The sequence below is a fragment of the Panthera onca genome, chromosome F1 (assembly GCF_046562875.1).
Source record: "Panthera onca isolate mPanOnc1 chromosome F1, mPanOnc1 haplotype 2, whole genome shotgun sequence".
Lineage (NCBI taxonomy): Eukaryota > Metazoa > Chordata > Mammalia > Carnivora > Felidae > Panthera > Panthera onca.
In genome coordinates, this window is record NC_138355.1 from 21980949 (window position 1) to 21997282 (window position 16334).

Genomic DNA, 16334 nt, shown 5'->3' on the forward strand with positions numbered 1-16334 from the left:
CACAAATATGATGATATCCTTGCCCTGCAATGACTAATTATTGTCTTCGGGCTAACTCCCAGATGCTTTATAAACTATTCTCCACCCTGCACAACTTATCCTCTCAACCTCATCTTCTCATTCCCCTCTTTGCACTCTATCTTCTACCCTCCTGGACAATTTGCAGTTCCCTGGAGAAGCTACTCCCTCTTTCTTCACTACCTGCCCTAGCCCTTCTCTTCTCTTTTACCAAATTGGATCCTGCTCATTTTTCCAAACTCAGCTCAGGCACACCTGATCTAGAACATCTTCCCACCGCATTATTTAACATTACATATCAACTATTGTAAAGGATCCCTCTGATTAGGCTAGGACGTTGAAGGTAGGTATATCACGTTGTGTGTGACACATAATGACAGCTCAATAGGAATGTGCTCAAGTAAAGAAATCTGGTCTTTTGTAGAGTATGTGGTATTTCTTGTAAAACTTTTCAAGTCCTTTTTGTTTTTATGAACAACTTTAAATTACTACTCATGTGCCTGTTACCTTGATATTGGGAAGAAATCTACCAGGGAGGGCATAAGAAATCCTAATACTAATAATGCACATTTTTCATTATAAAAAAGAATCTGAGTAATCAAACTCTGTGCTTAATCACTCATCATATATCAATTGTAGGACTATTTCCCCCAAGATGAACTGATGCAGGCGAGGGACTAAAACGTCAAAGGAGAGGTCACGCTCTGTGCCACGGCATACAGCCCCAGGACACAGGCCATGTGACCCTGCCAGGACCTGTGCCCTCTGGCTAACTAGCTTCAGGTGGCTGGTATCATCACAAAGGATGCAACAGTAGAGCAAGCTCTGCCTGACATCAAGCCATGAGGGAAACAGTGGCTAGAAAGCAGAATGAAGCGACAGACTTGCTGTCGGCCTTCACCTCCACAGAAACTGTTCAAAAGTTTACATTTGATTTCCTACTGATACAGATAGGCTCTCAAAGTAAATTCCTTCCATTCCTCTCACAGATATTCAGTCAGTGGGAATCTATGAAAAACAAAGGAACCTATCTATCTTTTCCACACATACATACTGTTAGGAAATCTTGAGGGTCCTCTTAGTATTCTGCTGGCTCTACCCATGGTAACACAAAAGGGGTAACATTTCTGGATCTGACCCCGGAGATCTGGATAAAGAATCGAAGAAAACCACAAAAATGATAAAAACACTTATTGGCATAAAAAAATAGTATATTCAAATGTAGCAAGTTATCTCCCCTACTAATGCCAAGTCTCGGCCAGGGGCTATGGATCTATACAGACAAGGAACAACAGTTTCCAACTCTCCTTCTTAGGTTAAAAGAGAAACATCCTACCACAAGGATTATTAAATATTAGATTTTTTCATCTGGAGTGAGAATACAATCACTTATTCTGAAAAGCTATAAAAAGAGAGCCAGTCTACATGCAATGCCAATTGTTGACCTGTCTGAGACAAGGCAATGGATTCTGCGGGCTCTTAGTTTCTCTGCTAGCTGCGTGATTCTATAAATCCTTCTCATTGAAGACTGTCAGATATGCCAAGTGATTTGTGTTTATTTTTCGTCTGAGGGAAAAAAAAAAAGGCTAAAATTACTGGCATGTGGTTCATCTGAAGTCCAAGCTTTTGAGAAAGAGAAGGCCTTTCCTCACCTTCTAAGTGCCCAGTGGCCATCCTGTGGACTTGACTGACACTGCAAATGAGAGCCAGGAATAGAATTATAAGTCAGAAGAACATATCTGCAGTAGCTATGTATCCTAACATTGACTAGAAACCCACTCATGCCATCAGGTAACCTGGGTTGGTGCATGATAATAACAACGTGTTTGTTGCTAAAAATGTAACACTAGGATTTTAATGGAATCAAATACAAAAGACAATGGGAAAAATGAAAGAAAACTGCCCAAATCCATAGAGGGAGAAGGAGAATTCCAGATTCTCCAGCTGTTAGGAGAAAAGAGAGAAGACGAGGTATTTTAGAGAAAGAATTCCATCGTGTAAAAGCATGACTTTTTTCTTCTTTCTTCTTTTGTTATTTTATTTTTTATTTTTAAATTTGAGTATATTTGGCATACCATGTTACATTATTTCAGGTGCACAACATACTGATTTGACAAGTTTATACATTACGTTATGCTCACACTTTAAAGCTTCATGAGGGAGGCTGTAAAAGGCCAATAAAAAACAAAATTCTTAGTATTAGGAGGAGGAGCTCACTAAATTTTAAGACATATTTATGGATGTTTGACCATGATGACTAGAGTCCTACAAAATGTGAAATCATTAATATATTCTGTACTCAGCATTGTATGTTTAATATTGCATATAGTTATTTGGATACCCTTACATCTGTTCTAATTACTGGCAATGAGGCAAAGTATCACCGGAAAAATATTCTGCTGTTATGAGCATATATTACTTTAAAAACATAAATTAGAGGTTAAAATATATGTATCTGATAAATGTATATGAAATATTACACCCAACTGGTAAGGGGAATTTGTTTCAATAAATCCTTGAGTTTGTAATGAATCTCCATTTCAGGACTTTCAAAGTACTTTTTTGACATTATTGGTTAATTGCCACAAAAGCAAAATTTGGAAGGCAAAGGAACAAATTCAATTTTTAGGTGAGGAAACAGAGTGTTGACCTGAAATCCCTGGCTTTGCTTCTCCCTCAGTCAGATGGGGGTTTTGAAGAACAATAACTGAGAGGATGAAGAAGAGAAGACATTCCATCCCTAGGTAACCTGTTCGGCCACTTTCTCCAATTTCTGCGAACTAAGAACCCAGCCTTAAAGAGCACCAGGGATTTGGAAATCCTGGACAAGTTCTTAATCGGCTCAGAAGGTATGACCTTATTTTAGAGATCTGTGCCAAACCTTAGCCTCTCTTATAGTCTGTGCCCAATCATCACACTGTTCCACAACAGCTAAAAACCTCCAGTCACAGAATGGCTAAATAAACTCTAGGAACGCTTTACTGTGAAAGTCTATGCAGCAGTTATAAATAACAACAAAATCCAAGTGTACTGACATATAAAGATCTTTGAGACATATTGCTGTGGTAGAAAAAGCATGTTACACAGTGATATATACATTATGACATTATTAATGTTAAGAAACACAAACGACACTATATCTTACATATAACCGGTTTATTGGAAAATCTGATTTATTGCAATACAGATGTGAAATTGCTTTGTTATTTTTTTTCAATCACTACCTTTAACTGTACTGAATCTCCTCCTTCTAGCCCTTAATGATGTGCGGGACTGATCCCATAGCTTTCCAATTACTTTCGCATATTCAACAGCCCAGGTTGGTCTTCTCCATTTATCCTGGTTTAAATAATCTATCTCACACCCTTCGTCCCACCTAGTTCAGCCTGACCCCAGCTGGAGAGACCTGGAATGGGGAGGATGAGGATGCCTGGCTTATTCTTTTGCTGCCCATCTTCCTCCTTCCTCTTCTAGGTCTCTCTCTTCCCTCTAGTGACCAGAAGTAGAGAGAGAGAATTGGGAGTCTTGATGCCATTGAACTGGCCAGCATCTTTTTTGAGAACCATGAGTGATTTCTTCCTGAAACAGATGAAAAGCTCTGTTTTGACCTCTCCTGACCCACTTTCTTAGAGGTTCATACCTGATTCTCTTGCCGACAGGGTCTCTTCTTGTGGAAGCCAGCCATTTTGGTCAGGGTAATAATACGAATGTTCAAGCTACCTTCCTCTATGTCCACTTGAGGTACAGAAAACTCACCCTTGCCAAACCAAATAACATACAGCTGCTTCATTCTGTCCTCTGTATACAATTCTCTTTTTACCCTGCTTAAATAGGTGCTGAGTGAGGACCAACAAATCCACTCTGTAAGCAGATGTCCAACTAGGGCATTAGAGGCCAGTTTCTTCTTGCAACATTCTTCAAATATAAAAGTGTGGTTCTCCTGGAGACTTTTTCCTTTCACTGAGTACCTCTTCTGACTCCCCAGAGAGATAAAAGGGAAGACCCACAGTACTCTCTCTAAACCAACAAATCACATCTTCACTTCCTTTCTTATACATCTGGAGGAGAGACTTAAAGCGTGATGGTAGCAGGGTCAGTTCTAAAGCTTCTTAGAGAATCCTGCAGGGAGGTTCTCAAAGACACTTCAGCTGCACTCACATTCATCATCCTGTTACATACAGCTATAGGTTCATAAAACTAATTGATTGACAGTGTTCTCTGGTAGAGAAATGGGATGATGGGTGATGGTAGATAGACTTTAGGTTGTGGAGTTTTTTTTAATGTTTGTTTATTTTTGAGAGAGAGAGAGATACAGCATTAGTACACATGAGCATACATGAGTGGGAGAGGGGCAGAGAGAGAGGGAGACAGAGAATCCAAAGCAGCTTTTATGCTGTCAGCACAGAACCTGATATGGGGCTCAATATCATGAACCATGAAATTATGACCTGAACTGAAATCAAGAGTTGGACGCTTAACCAACTGAGCCACCCAGCCAACCCTGTCTATAGAGTTTTTATAGAGAGAATGTTTTCACATACTTCATTCATGAATACAAAAGAACACTGACTGATTCTAGACATACCGTGGATGGTTTAAACAAGGCAGCCAAAGTTAGAATCTCAATAGTGACCGCCATATTGAGCTACGCATCAATGACTCTATACTGATAGAGCTTCTCCAAGTCTGACTGAGGAGTTGCACTTTCTCCAAGAGAATAACTGGCACGTGGAGCCACAGAACACAGCACAGACTCTTCACCCACATTGCTGCTAATGGGACACAGACTACAAGTCATTGTTCCCCTCCATGTTCCACCTGCTACAAGTCTGTGTGATCATCTGCTAGACTCTAATGAGAGCAGCAGAAACCCTGCAGGGCGGAAGGGGCAGTCTGGCAAGAGCATACACAAGGAGAAAATAGCCTTGTTCTGCCATGCTGAGTGCCACGTGGAGTTACCACTTGTCAAGGTTTCCTGACAAGCATTTAGAGGGCTGAGAGGGGGCTTAGTTAACATGCAAGAGGCCTGGGATACCCTCCTGCATGTTATTGTGCATATCCAGAATAAGAGAAGGTCCCCAAGGCACCTCTATTGGCAAGGAGAGGATGTAATATAGCCAGCTTCTATCAGGGGGGCAATGGGCATATGAAAGTATAGTTTTTATATCTTTGCCAAGACTGAAGAATCTCAGTAGGTATCTGGAAAGGAGAGGACTCTACCACCTCTAGCAAGCTTCATTGACATTGGACAGATGACTCAAGATTCAAAAGGGTAGGATTAAAAAGAGAAATCTGAAGGTTTCAGGTAACAGTACAAATAATGTGATTTTGGTTCAAGACAAGTTTACTCTAGAGAGTACGGCTCTCTAAAACCTGCCCAAAATTTCCTCCATGACCTGTTATTTAGCATCAAATTACAAGAGAGCTGTGATCTTTTCGTTTTAGAAATTACAACATATGCTCTTTCATTCTTAGCTTATGATCTGGGTTTCCATTATGCTACCTCTTTGACCCAAGACATAACAAAATTTAGTGTCGGAAAGGAATTTCAGAGATAACCCAGTACAGCCATCTCATTATACTGATGGGAAAATGGGAGACGTGAAGGTAGCTGCCTGAGGGCTCAAGATGTGGTGGCAGGAGAGGCAATACTGGATCCAGCTCCTCAGATTCCCAAGTCCGTTCTTTTTGGCCACAAAATGTTGCCCCTAGTGGCACAAAGGAGTAGCTCTAAGGGGTATGATTTACCTTCATGATTAGTTTTTCAACGTCAGTGCTGATGGTAGAGAATAATAAAGTTCCCTAAATGTTTACAGATGCTCACAATCTCATTTGACTACAACTCTGATAATCAAGCAGCAGAGCCATTATAAGGTCCATTTTGCAAATATGGCAACCAAGTTCAAGAGATTATTTGGTTTGCCTAAACTCACACAGGAACTGTCAGTTTTGACTCTCAGTTTAACTTTACTTCCATATCATCAATCACAAGCCTTTATTTTTTCCACAAAATTTTAACATCATAATTGACTACTTTACACCTGAACTTGATGTTTTATTCATCTCCACATGGATAAACCACAGATCAAGCATGTGCTTATTTTCGGATGTGTCTGCTAGAATTTTATTATGAGAATATGGTGTATTGAAATTAACAGCCAGAAGCCACACTGACTCAAAGAAGTACAATATGAGCCTGCTTTGCATTTTCTTAACTTGGGCTAGATGCCTTTGGGGAAAGACTTTAGTCTCTGCACACTCAGAGATACAACAGGAAGAGCGTGGTCCATGACCTACAGGTGACTGCTTCCAGCATCTTTCCTCTTGCTTCATCCCCCAGAGGCTTATACCTACCTCCCACTCATTGTTCACCCTACATCCACAAAGGCACCCTCAGTTGGCTCTGTGAACAGTAAAATAGGCTAGCTAAACCAGGCAAACCTTGACACGTGGCTTGCTCAGCCTCTGGTGCCTACTGCTTCTTACCTTCAATACACACCACTTGGCCATATTAATTTTTGTCACAGGGGGGAGATTGGTCAGTGAAATCTAAATGGGCTTTTCCTATTTATTGATACAATTTCGTGGCAAGAGCAATTTTCAGAGCTTATTTTCCACTCCATTGAATCCCATGTTACTGCAAATGAATATATTCCTCGGTCAGTGCAATGGCAAAACACAGTTGTAAGTGCTTTATGCTTCATTTGGATAAAGAGTTCAGGATATTACCAAATATAAAAGGAAGTTAAGGGCCATATTTCATTAGAAAGCTGTCTCCCCTGTTAATAAAACCTGATGTTGGTGGTAGATGTGCAAAAAAAAAAAAAAAAAAAAAAAAAAAAAAAATCAGAGCAGGGACTTGCAGCTCTGGCTGGCATTCAATAAGGCAGTCCAGTGGTTCCAAACACCACCTGAAAAGCACGCCCCCTCTCCAATCAAACCAATATCAACAGCCCCCAAATCAGGAAGAAACTGGATTGTGAGCTGGATATTCTACAGAAAATTAAAAATCCAAACCCCAGGCTGAGGTATGTTCTTCCTCAGATAATGGCTTTGCTGCCATTAAAGGAAGACTCATGCTAATGCTGCAAAGTGTAGGAGGTAATGGGTAAGCTCTATGGGCTAACGTGTAGTGGCTTTAATAAACGACATAGTGGATGGGCTGCTTGTATTTTATCTGTTTGTTGGACACAGAAAAAGGTAGCACCATCTCATTTCTCAAATGAGAAAACTTAGGAGCTGCCCTAGACGAAGTTTAGGAATTCAGACTTTCATAAAAACTAGGTCACTCTCAAATTAAAGGCTTCCCAGCGTCACAAAGGGTGAAGAGAAAATTCCTTTCTGTATCTGGACCCATAACTTAGTCTTTTCTGTACCCTATCTCTATAGTGAATGATCCACATCATAACACGCTCCACCAAATTATAGGTAGCTCATTTTATTTAGCTACCAACCCTTGAGAAACCATAGAAGTTATTCACTTTTATAGGTGCTACAAAGAATACCTTCAAAATCTAGGACATGAACATCCCTTTTCATCAGTTACTTGACAGATACATTAGATCCCAAACTCTACTGTCACTGAACTTCTCTGAAAATTCCAAGTTAAGGTCAAGAGTTCTATCACTGGCTTGACTCTTTCTCATCACCCATTTTTAGGCAGATTCATGGGCCCAGCCCTGCTCCTGACCTCCACATTTCTGTTTCCTGTCTTGGTGATAAACTTTCATCCAAATTTCCATTTCTAATGCTAAAGCTACTATATATCATCAAACTCATTTTTGTGTCACCCAAGAAAGTATGAGGCCTCCTCATGCGTAGACCCATGCCTTATCCACCCACTTGCCTTGTTTGTTCATGCCAAGAAAGCAGTTTCAAACCCAGGCATAAGCTGACAGTCCATGTCCCAGGATCAATACTCAATGTAACAGATATTGCTATGGAGTGTTCTGAGCCTTGAAACATTCTATTCCAAACCGGCAAAGTCCAGATTCTGCCTTTTCTCTTGTGCTTACCCTGAAGTCTTTATCAGGTTTCATCTGTACACACATTTTGATTCTAGATATTGAGGTCTTCTTTGGTCGTGTTTCTGCCTGTGCTTTCTGTCCAACTGGGCCTTTTGAATATCAAGCCTGCCCTTCCAACTCAGGCTCCCTGCCTTTGCTATGCCCCCCAGCATGTCCTAACCCTTGACACACTGACCTTGGGTATACAACCTGGGTCTGCTACAAGTTTTCTAAGCTCTCTGAAACTTATTTTCTTCATATTCTACCTGGTATTTACTCAGTGTTCAAACACGGCAGCTGATGCCAAGTCTCTTACATTATTTCCTACCAGAGTCACAATTCACCAGAGAAACACCAATCAGAGTTAACCCTCTGGGCTTCAGAATTTAGGGAGTTTGATTTAGTGAGCTCAGTAGCTTGGAAATACTCACGTCATAGCTCGTTTGTAGCTAGATTTCATTCAGATTTGGATTTAACGCCTACATTCTGGAAAATTTGTATCTTTATTTAGGTGAGATTGTTTGCCGTGAACTTTTCCCTTGAGTTTTAGTTAAAGGCAAAATGTTTTAAAAGTCCAAAGTAATTTTGTCTAAACTAAGAGAAAACAAAACAACTCAGCTATCTTTTTTAATCAAAGCTTGACCAGCACACGCAAGGCCTTCTTTGCAGAGTTAATGTAGATGCATTAACACTGGGTCTCACACATAGTTAGTGCTCAATATTGGTCTCCTTGTTTCTTTTCCCAATTAATCTCCCTAATTATGATTTTCTATTTTTCTTCCTGAACTTAGCCCCTGTGTTGTCTTATTACAAATGAGTGAAGTAAAAATAAGGTCATTAAAGAACTCCTGGATACCACTAACATCTGCCCAGAAAGATCTATCTATAGTTTTAAAGTATTTTTTTCAGTATTCACAAATTCATTAATACACTGTTTCCAAATAGGCATTTATTAAACACTCACCATGTACCAGGCATTGAGCTGTGTTCCAGATTCTCAACATTCTTGACCTGAAGACTTTCTCTCTGTAGGGGAGATGAAGGTATAAGAGATAAATTTCATGCTATTCATTAAGTGTGACAGGACACTAAAATGACTCTTTGATATAAACATATGGAGAGCTCTAAGTTTTTCAAGTGAAACCCAAAGTCACAACTTAGGGGCTGATAGTTTATACACCCAATAATCAACTGTCTTATGTGAGAAGTCCTATATTTTCCTGAAGAGCTGGAATGTGTCGAAAAGACTAATGAGAAACGAACATCCCTGTGAATGTCAAGGAGACTGGTTGTCAAGATGGCAGGATGGGGCTGAGACCATGAAGGGACTGTGAGCATCAGCAGAGAGGCATTGGTTACAGAGGTGGATGAGCTTCTCCTCAGCAAAGGTGAGCAATGTCAGAGAATGATGACAGACAAAATACCAGATTATTTGAATGCTTGGAATTTAGACCACCTTTGGGTTAAGGAAAAGAAGAAAAAAATCCCAAACTGACTATTTATACAAAAAATCTGAGGAGGAAAATGGTATTAAAAGATTTTGTCTATCTTAAACAGGTAAGACTAAAATTCCTCCCATTGGTGGCTGTTCAGACTCAAGATTTAAGGTAAATTCAGATATAAGGATATAAAGCTCAATTTGCACAATGGAGTCTGTAATTATGAAATCCACACCATCTACATACATAATCATAGTGTTTTTTAATATAAGAGATGGTGAACACTTTGAAAGAAAGATATGGTTTTGTTCACCTTCTGAAGAGTGAACAGAGTATAGATTTTGGGAATAAGTTCATATGATGTTTGAGTTTTAGCTCTGTTCATTTGTTGGCTGTATAAACTTTTGGAATCTCTATTTCCTCATCTGCAAACTATGGATCATGTAAGTTACCATATATCAAGGATGTTATGAAGATTTAATGTGTGGGAGATATCTGGTACTCAATCAGTTAATGTTTTCTTTTTCCCCTGTATCTTTTCTTTTCCCAGCACATAGCAAAGAATATAACACATACTAGATACTCAATAAACACATGGCTTTCCCTGCCTGTAGCACCCTCCCCACTTGTATTGCCCAGCATGATCCTGGAACAGCATCTCCCTGTTATTCCCTTAAACATTTGTAGACCAAGAAACTGAGGCACAGGATGGTTCAGGAACATCCTCAAAGTAACATAGCTAGTAAGGTAGTGGAACCAAGATATGTCCAACTCTAGAGCCCATACCTCTAACCAATTTTCTCTCCTGATTCCAGGTTCATCCAATTCCAAGCTCATACTCCTCTCATACTGCCATGCTCCTCCCTCCCACAGATCAGTTTTTCTTCTTATAAATTCCTCATTTGGTTTGAGATAGTTTTGACAAAGTTAAACTTTCAGTTCCCAGGGGAAGAACTTTGTAATTCTGAGCTCTACAAAGCACTATGGCATGCAGCCACCTTTTCAAATTTCTGCTAAATCAGCCAGCAAGCTCTTAGTGAGAACCAATATTTGGTATTGAGTTCTGAAGGATTTTGGAACTGCAACTGAAGATCTTGAGCCACGAAGACAGATGGGACACTGAAGTTAGCCTAATCAATGACATGCAGCTCCCTTCGACTTCTATTTTATCCATGGAGAGTGAAGCACCAGCTCAGGAGCTGTGGCGTGATGGAGCTTGGCAGTCCAACTCAAAGAAAGAGAAGAATCTAAAGACAACCTGCTCTTCGAACAAAAATTTCCTTGGATATTTGATAAGAGATGATAACCAGTAATGTTTCCTTCTATCCCTTAAATATCAAAGTAAGGATCTCTCACCCTCTAAGGCTGGCCACTTCCAGTACAATGCAAACTCCAAGAAAGCAGGGCCCATTGTCCATTATATCTCAAGTGCCCAGCACAGGACCTGACACATTGTAGGTTCTCAATAAATATTCATTGGAATAATAATCAAATGAATTTTCCTTCTTATTTTGAAAACTCTGACTCAGAAATATTGCATTCTGTCTCAGTTGACTCGATTTGGCTGTAGGGGATTGGTAGCGGTGGTGGGAAGGGAAGGGAAGGGAAGGGAAGGGAAGGGAAGGGAAGGGAGGGGAAGGGAGGGGAGGGGAGGGGAGGGGAGGGAAGTGATAGGCATTAACCATTACTCTATATCAGGCACGATGTTTCCTCTACATGATATTATTTAGTCCTCATCACAACCCCGTTAGGTATATATTAATACTCCATTTTACAGATAAGAAACTGGATCTCAGGGAGGTAAGGCAATCAGCCCAAGACAGCACAGCCAGAAATAATTTCTAAATCAATGTTTCCACTGTACTTGTGGAGCAGTTTTCATGAAGGCCAAGAAACTGATGGATGTTCATGGTTTGCTTCCTCCTTAACATTGCTATTAGACAGTTTGATCTAATAATCATTCATACTAAGTATAACGTTTTGAGCACTTACTATGTACCAGGAATTGTAGTGCTTTCTGTATATTAGTACATTTGATTATTTCAGCATCCCGTGAGGTTAGTGATGTTATTGTTCCTATTTTATGGACAATGGGTAAAAATTTTGAGGCACAACCAATTTGTCTAAGGTCATATATCTAATAGGCAGTGGCCCTCTTTTCATATCCAGGCAGTTTGCTCAGTGCCCAAGCTCTTGGTCACTTTGCTACAAAAGTAGCGCTTTCCCCCCAAATCCCCACCCCTGGATAGTCTACTAGGATAAGTCTAGGGCTACCAAAGCGTGGTTGGTCTCCACTGCCACAGTGAAGGGTACCCCTAAAGCAATTTATCACATTGTAGACATTCAGTAGCAACAAAGTAACCCTGTCAAATTCTGGGTTAGTTTGAATGGGGTTAAGTTCTTGCCCTTTCATATAGGCATATTAAATAGGGACTTCTTAGCATAACTCGGTTTCGAATTTTACTACATTTGGATTGTCATTTCTTTTTTCTTCAGCTTTTTGCTTGTTTTAGTTTTAGCTTTTTAAATTTTTTAATGTTTATTTTTGAGAGAGAGGGCGGGGGAGGGGGGAGAGAGAGAGAGAGAGAGAGAGAGAGAGAGAGAGAGAGAGAGAGAGAATGAATGAATATGAATGAGTGGGGGAGAGGCAGAGAGAGAGGGAGACACAGAATCTGAAGCAGGCTCCAGGCTCTGAGCTGTCAGCACAGAGCCTGACGTGGGGCTCGAATTTATGAACTGCGAGATCATGACCTGAGCTGAAGTCAGACACTTAACCAACTGAGCCACGCGGTGCCCCTTAGTTTTTGTTTTAAGGAAGACTCACACAGTCATTGATTGCACCAAGTTTTATCAGTGCATGCTGATAATTCTGCTCAAAGTCACTAGATGCTCACCTTTAAAGAAACCTCAGAGAATCAATGATGCCGTCTGGCCCACTGGCACATTATACTGTAAAGTGGCTCAGGATGTGAATCAGAAAGAAGAACTAAAAATCTAGAAGCATAAAGTATCATAGGCATATTCCTCTGAGAAAATAAGAGATGACCAGAGTCAGGTGCAGATGAACCAATCAAAGTGCAGAAGAATCTTCCTTCAATTTCCTCATCTATCCACTTCCCTAAAAACTCTACTGCTGCCCTGCCCTCAAAGCTAAAAATGAAAGTAATCTCTAAACATGAGATTGAAATTTAATTTTCCTGGTGACCTATCTTGTGAATACAATAAATAATATCTTTTTAATTTCTTTATTGTAACTATGTAATAAATATGGGGAATGGCATTTTTCATTCAATTCTCAAGAGTGAGATTTAACCAAATTATGCTGGTCATGTGTCTAAAATTATTCTCCCTTATGGAGAGCTGCTACTTTTTAAAATCAAGGGCACTGACCAGTAGATGAAGCCTTAGCAATTAATCTGAAATTGAAGGAGAACATAACAGGCAGGTGTTTCCGTTTGAACTGCTCCTATCCCTGAGTCAGGCCAAACAGACACTATAATGAAGGGATTCTTCTTCATGGTCTGTTCTAGTAACACAGCTGGAGTAAGAAGAGGCATTCTCTACTAATATGCTGCCTCAAGAATTATGAAGTGAACCTCAGCCTCACAAAAACAAAGAATGGCTACTCAGAAAGAAATGTTAGAAATACTAATCCCAGTGAGTAGAACAAGCCCAAGACTGACAGGTCTACAAACCCAGCCATATCTTCTTCTCTAGCATCCACAAATCATGTTGAATTGGACATTAAGAAACACTGTTCATGTCTTGAAGTAACCACATGAGTTTGGACAAGCCACTTCACTTCTCTAGGTCTCCTTTTCCTCCTCCATAATGAGTGGCCACTGGATTATTAGATCAGATGGATGATCATGAACCCCTAATTCCTCAAACATAGTATGATTCTAAAGACAAGCATGTTGTTTCATTTACATTGATTCACAAATTCATATTTATTCACATCACTTGAGGACACTGGGCGATTTTATTTTTTAGCAAAATAATGTCTAAATACCCCAAGGTGTCTCACATTAGGGGTCATATTTTGCAGGGCAGATGAGGCTAAATTTAGATTTTGTGTTTTTACACTAGTGATGAATAAGATTCTTTAAAAGCAAAGTGACACAGGGGGCACTTGGGTGGCTCAGTCAGTTAAGCATCCGACACTTGGTTTTGACTCAGGTCATGATCTCATGGTTTGTGGGTTCAAGCCCCATATCCAGCTCTGCACTGGCAGTGCGGAACCTGCTTGGGATTCTCTCTCCACACCCCTCTCTCTCAAAATAAGTAAATAAACTAAAAAAAAAAAAAAAAAACACCCCAAAGTGATACATTTGGAAAGGGGGTGGTTTGGAAGGATGGAGGAAGGAAATATTATCGGTTCAGATGTACAGGAAGCAAACTTGTAGCTGCCAATGGCTACCACCAATCAGCAGGTGACCTATATTTGTAATGTATTATTTACTACTGATGTTCGCCCAACCTGTTGGAAGCAGATACATGCAGTTCCTATCCTGAGGAGCAGATCAAGGACAGTGATAAGTAATATTGACTTAAGTCACTGTCATCAGTTCTAACTAAAACATAAGCACTGGGTCAATTTAACAAGCACATCGACCAACACAGCACAATGTCTGCACAAGGGACTTGATGCTATTGAGAGAGGATACAGATTTTTCCTGAAGCTTTGCTGAGCTTTACAAGAGACGGTTTATGGGCAGAGGACAGGGCTAGCTTTGCTGAATGTACAAGATACATGCTACATTGCATACAGGCTTTCTTTCTTACCACGTTACCAACGTTGCTTACATAAGTTTATGAAAATTGGAGGGTTCATTGAGTTAATATCAAGAATTATGAAAGTACTTGAACCCACGAAGAAGACCATAAATATAGCCACTGCTATCCTGAAGTCTAGACTATACTGCTGCAGTGGTCCCTAGTGTGCTATTCGGCATTCCTTTTAATTTCCCTCCAGTTGTAATGAGATAACCAAGGTTTATAATACAGTAAATGTATAATTAAATGCAGATTATACGGCATTCCTGGCAGAACGATTCAAGATGCTGGATTGACACTACAAAAAACTATGACCACCACCTTGAACACAGATTTGTTGTTCGGGGAGATAAAATCTATAGCAAAATGGCTCACTTACAAAAGTCCAAGCTGTTAACTCTAGTGTTGATTGGCAAACTTAGCCATTTCAAGCACCTTTTATTCAGTCATTCACTTAACAAATATTTGTTGGAGGCCTACTATGTGTCAGGCACCGTGCGGGGCCCTGTACACAACATACAGCCACATGCACCTAACATTCCACAGGGGAGATAGATAGTAAGCAGACATATTAATACACAGAAAAGTTACATATCAGGATAAGCTCTACACAGAAAACAAGCAAGGAGATGCTATAGGAACAATGGAGAAAGGTAGCATTTCTGGCCTATGTTATAAAACAAATTAGACGATTGAAGAAATCATCTAAGGAAACTGGTATAAGCCTGTTGGCTCCCTTATCTGAACCATTAAGGACACAGTACTGGTAGATGCCCCTGTGGCTGTCAGGAGGGCTGGGGGAAGGCCTGAAATATAGTCAGCTTTCATGGGGAGACAGTATGATACGCAGGGTTATGAGTCAAAACACCTGGACTCAATTTTTGGTTCTGCTCATTGCTGACTGTATTTTTGGACAAGTTAACTGCTTCAATTATTGCTTTTCTCATAATCAAAGTGGGATAATACCTGGTTTGCTTATTTCTATCATGGTGGTGTAGGGAATAAATTAATATGAAATTATAAAGTGCTTTGCAAATGTTAGTTGTGTGATTATTAGGTCAACCCTAAGAATATCCCATCCTTTCTCATACCTTCAAGATGCCAGGCATGGAGACATTACCCTGTTTCTTTTCCTCCTGGCTTTATATATAAAATGCCAGGAATATAAACCTTGCCTTCTAGCAAAATGTGTCCTCTGACATACAGTGTGCACAAACTTCAATCTGCAAGCAGAAGAGGGATCTTAAGTGCTCTGCACATCGGGAACTGGGAATATGCATATTAGTCAGCTGTTTGACATCTTGGTGGTAACTTCTTTTCAGTGATCAAGTTATATAAGGAAATAATCAGTAAATAGATAGATTGCCTCATTATGCAAAGTGAAATACAATCTGCCTTAGAAAGGAGAATCATGCCGAGAAGCTTGCTGAACAGACTCTGCCTCCAATTAAGCTCCGATTATAGAGCTGCACTTTAGTTGAAAATCCGTTCTCCAGAATGGCTGAGATTTCAAGGGACACGGTCAACACGATAATAATAATGATACCATGCTGTTTTCTGCAATTCCCTTTCCCAAGGAACTCAGAGCTCCATCCTGACATTCTCTTGTCTTTTATATTCAAACGCAGTTGGGAGGATGAGGGGTAAAGACTCTCTCTGTCCTTCTAGACAGAACCAATGGGGGGAAAATATCCTGTAGGGTTTACCTGGGGAGCCAGGTTAGAAATCAAAGCCTGGGGCAAGGGCTGGGGGTGGGGGGTTGTTGTGGGGAAGGGAGGGAACACATGTGCTTCCTCACCAATCTTCTTGGTTAGCATCATTTAGGTGCTGATGGGTATGTGGTGTTATACCGAGAGTTTTAAATAACAGAGAAGGGGCGCCTGGGTGGCGCAGTCGGTTAAGCGTCCGACTTCAGCCAGGTCACGATCTCGCGGTCCGTGAGTTCGAGCCCCGCGTCAGGCTCTGGGCTGATGGCTCGGAGCCTGGAGCCTGTTTCCGATTCTGTGTCTCCCTCTCTCTCTGCCCCTCCCCCGTTCATGCTCTGTCTCTCTCTGTCCCAAAAATAAATAAAAAACGTTGAAAAAAAAAAAAATTA

The 16334-nt window shown here is 40.4% G+C and overlaps 1 protein-coding gene across 1 annotated transcript in view; it reads right to left on the reverse strand.

The window, feature by feature from the left end:
* Positions 1–16334, reverse strand: part of LOC144614867 (uncharacterized) — a 344843-nt gene that overhangs the window by 111024 nt on the left and 217485 nt on the right. The window contains exon 5 of the mRNA XM_078440778.2: positions 8989–9050. The gene's annotated coding sequence lies outside the window, so the exon portion shown is untranslated. The remainder of the gene's footprint in view (positions 1–8988; positions 9051–16334) is intronic.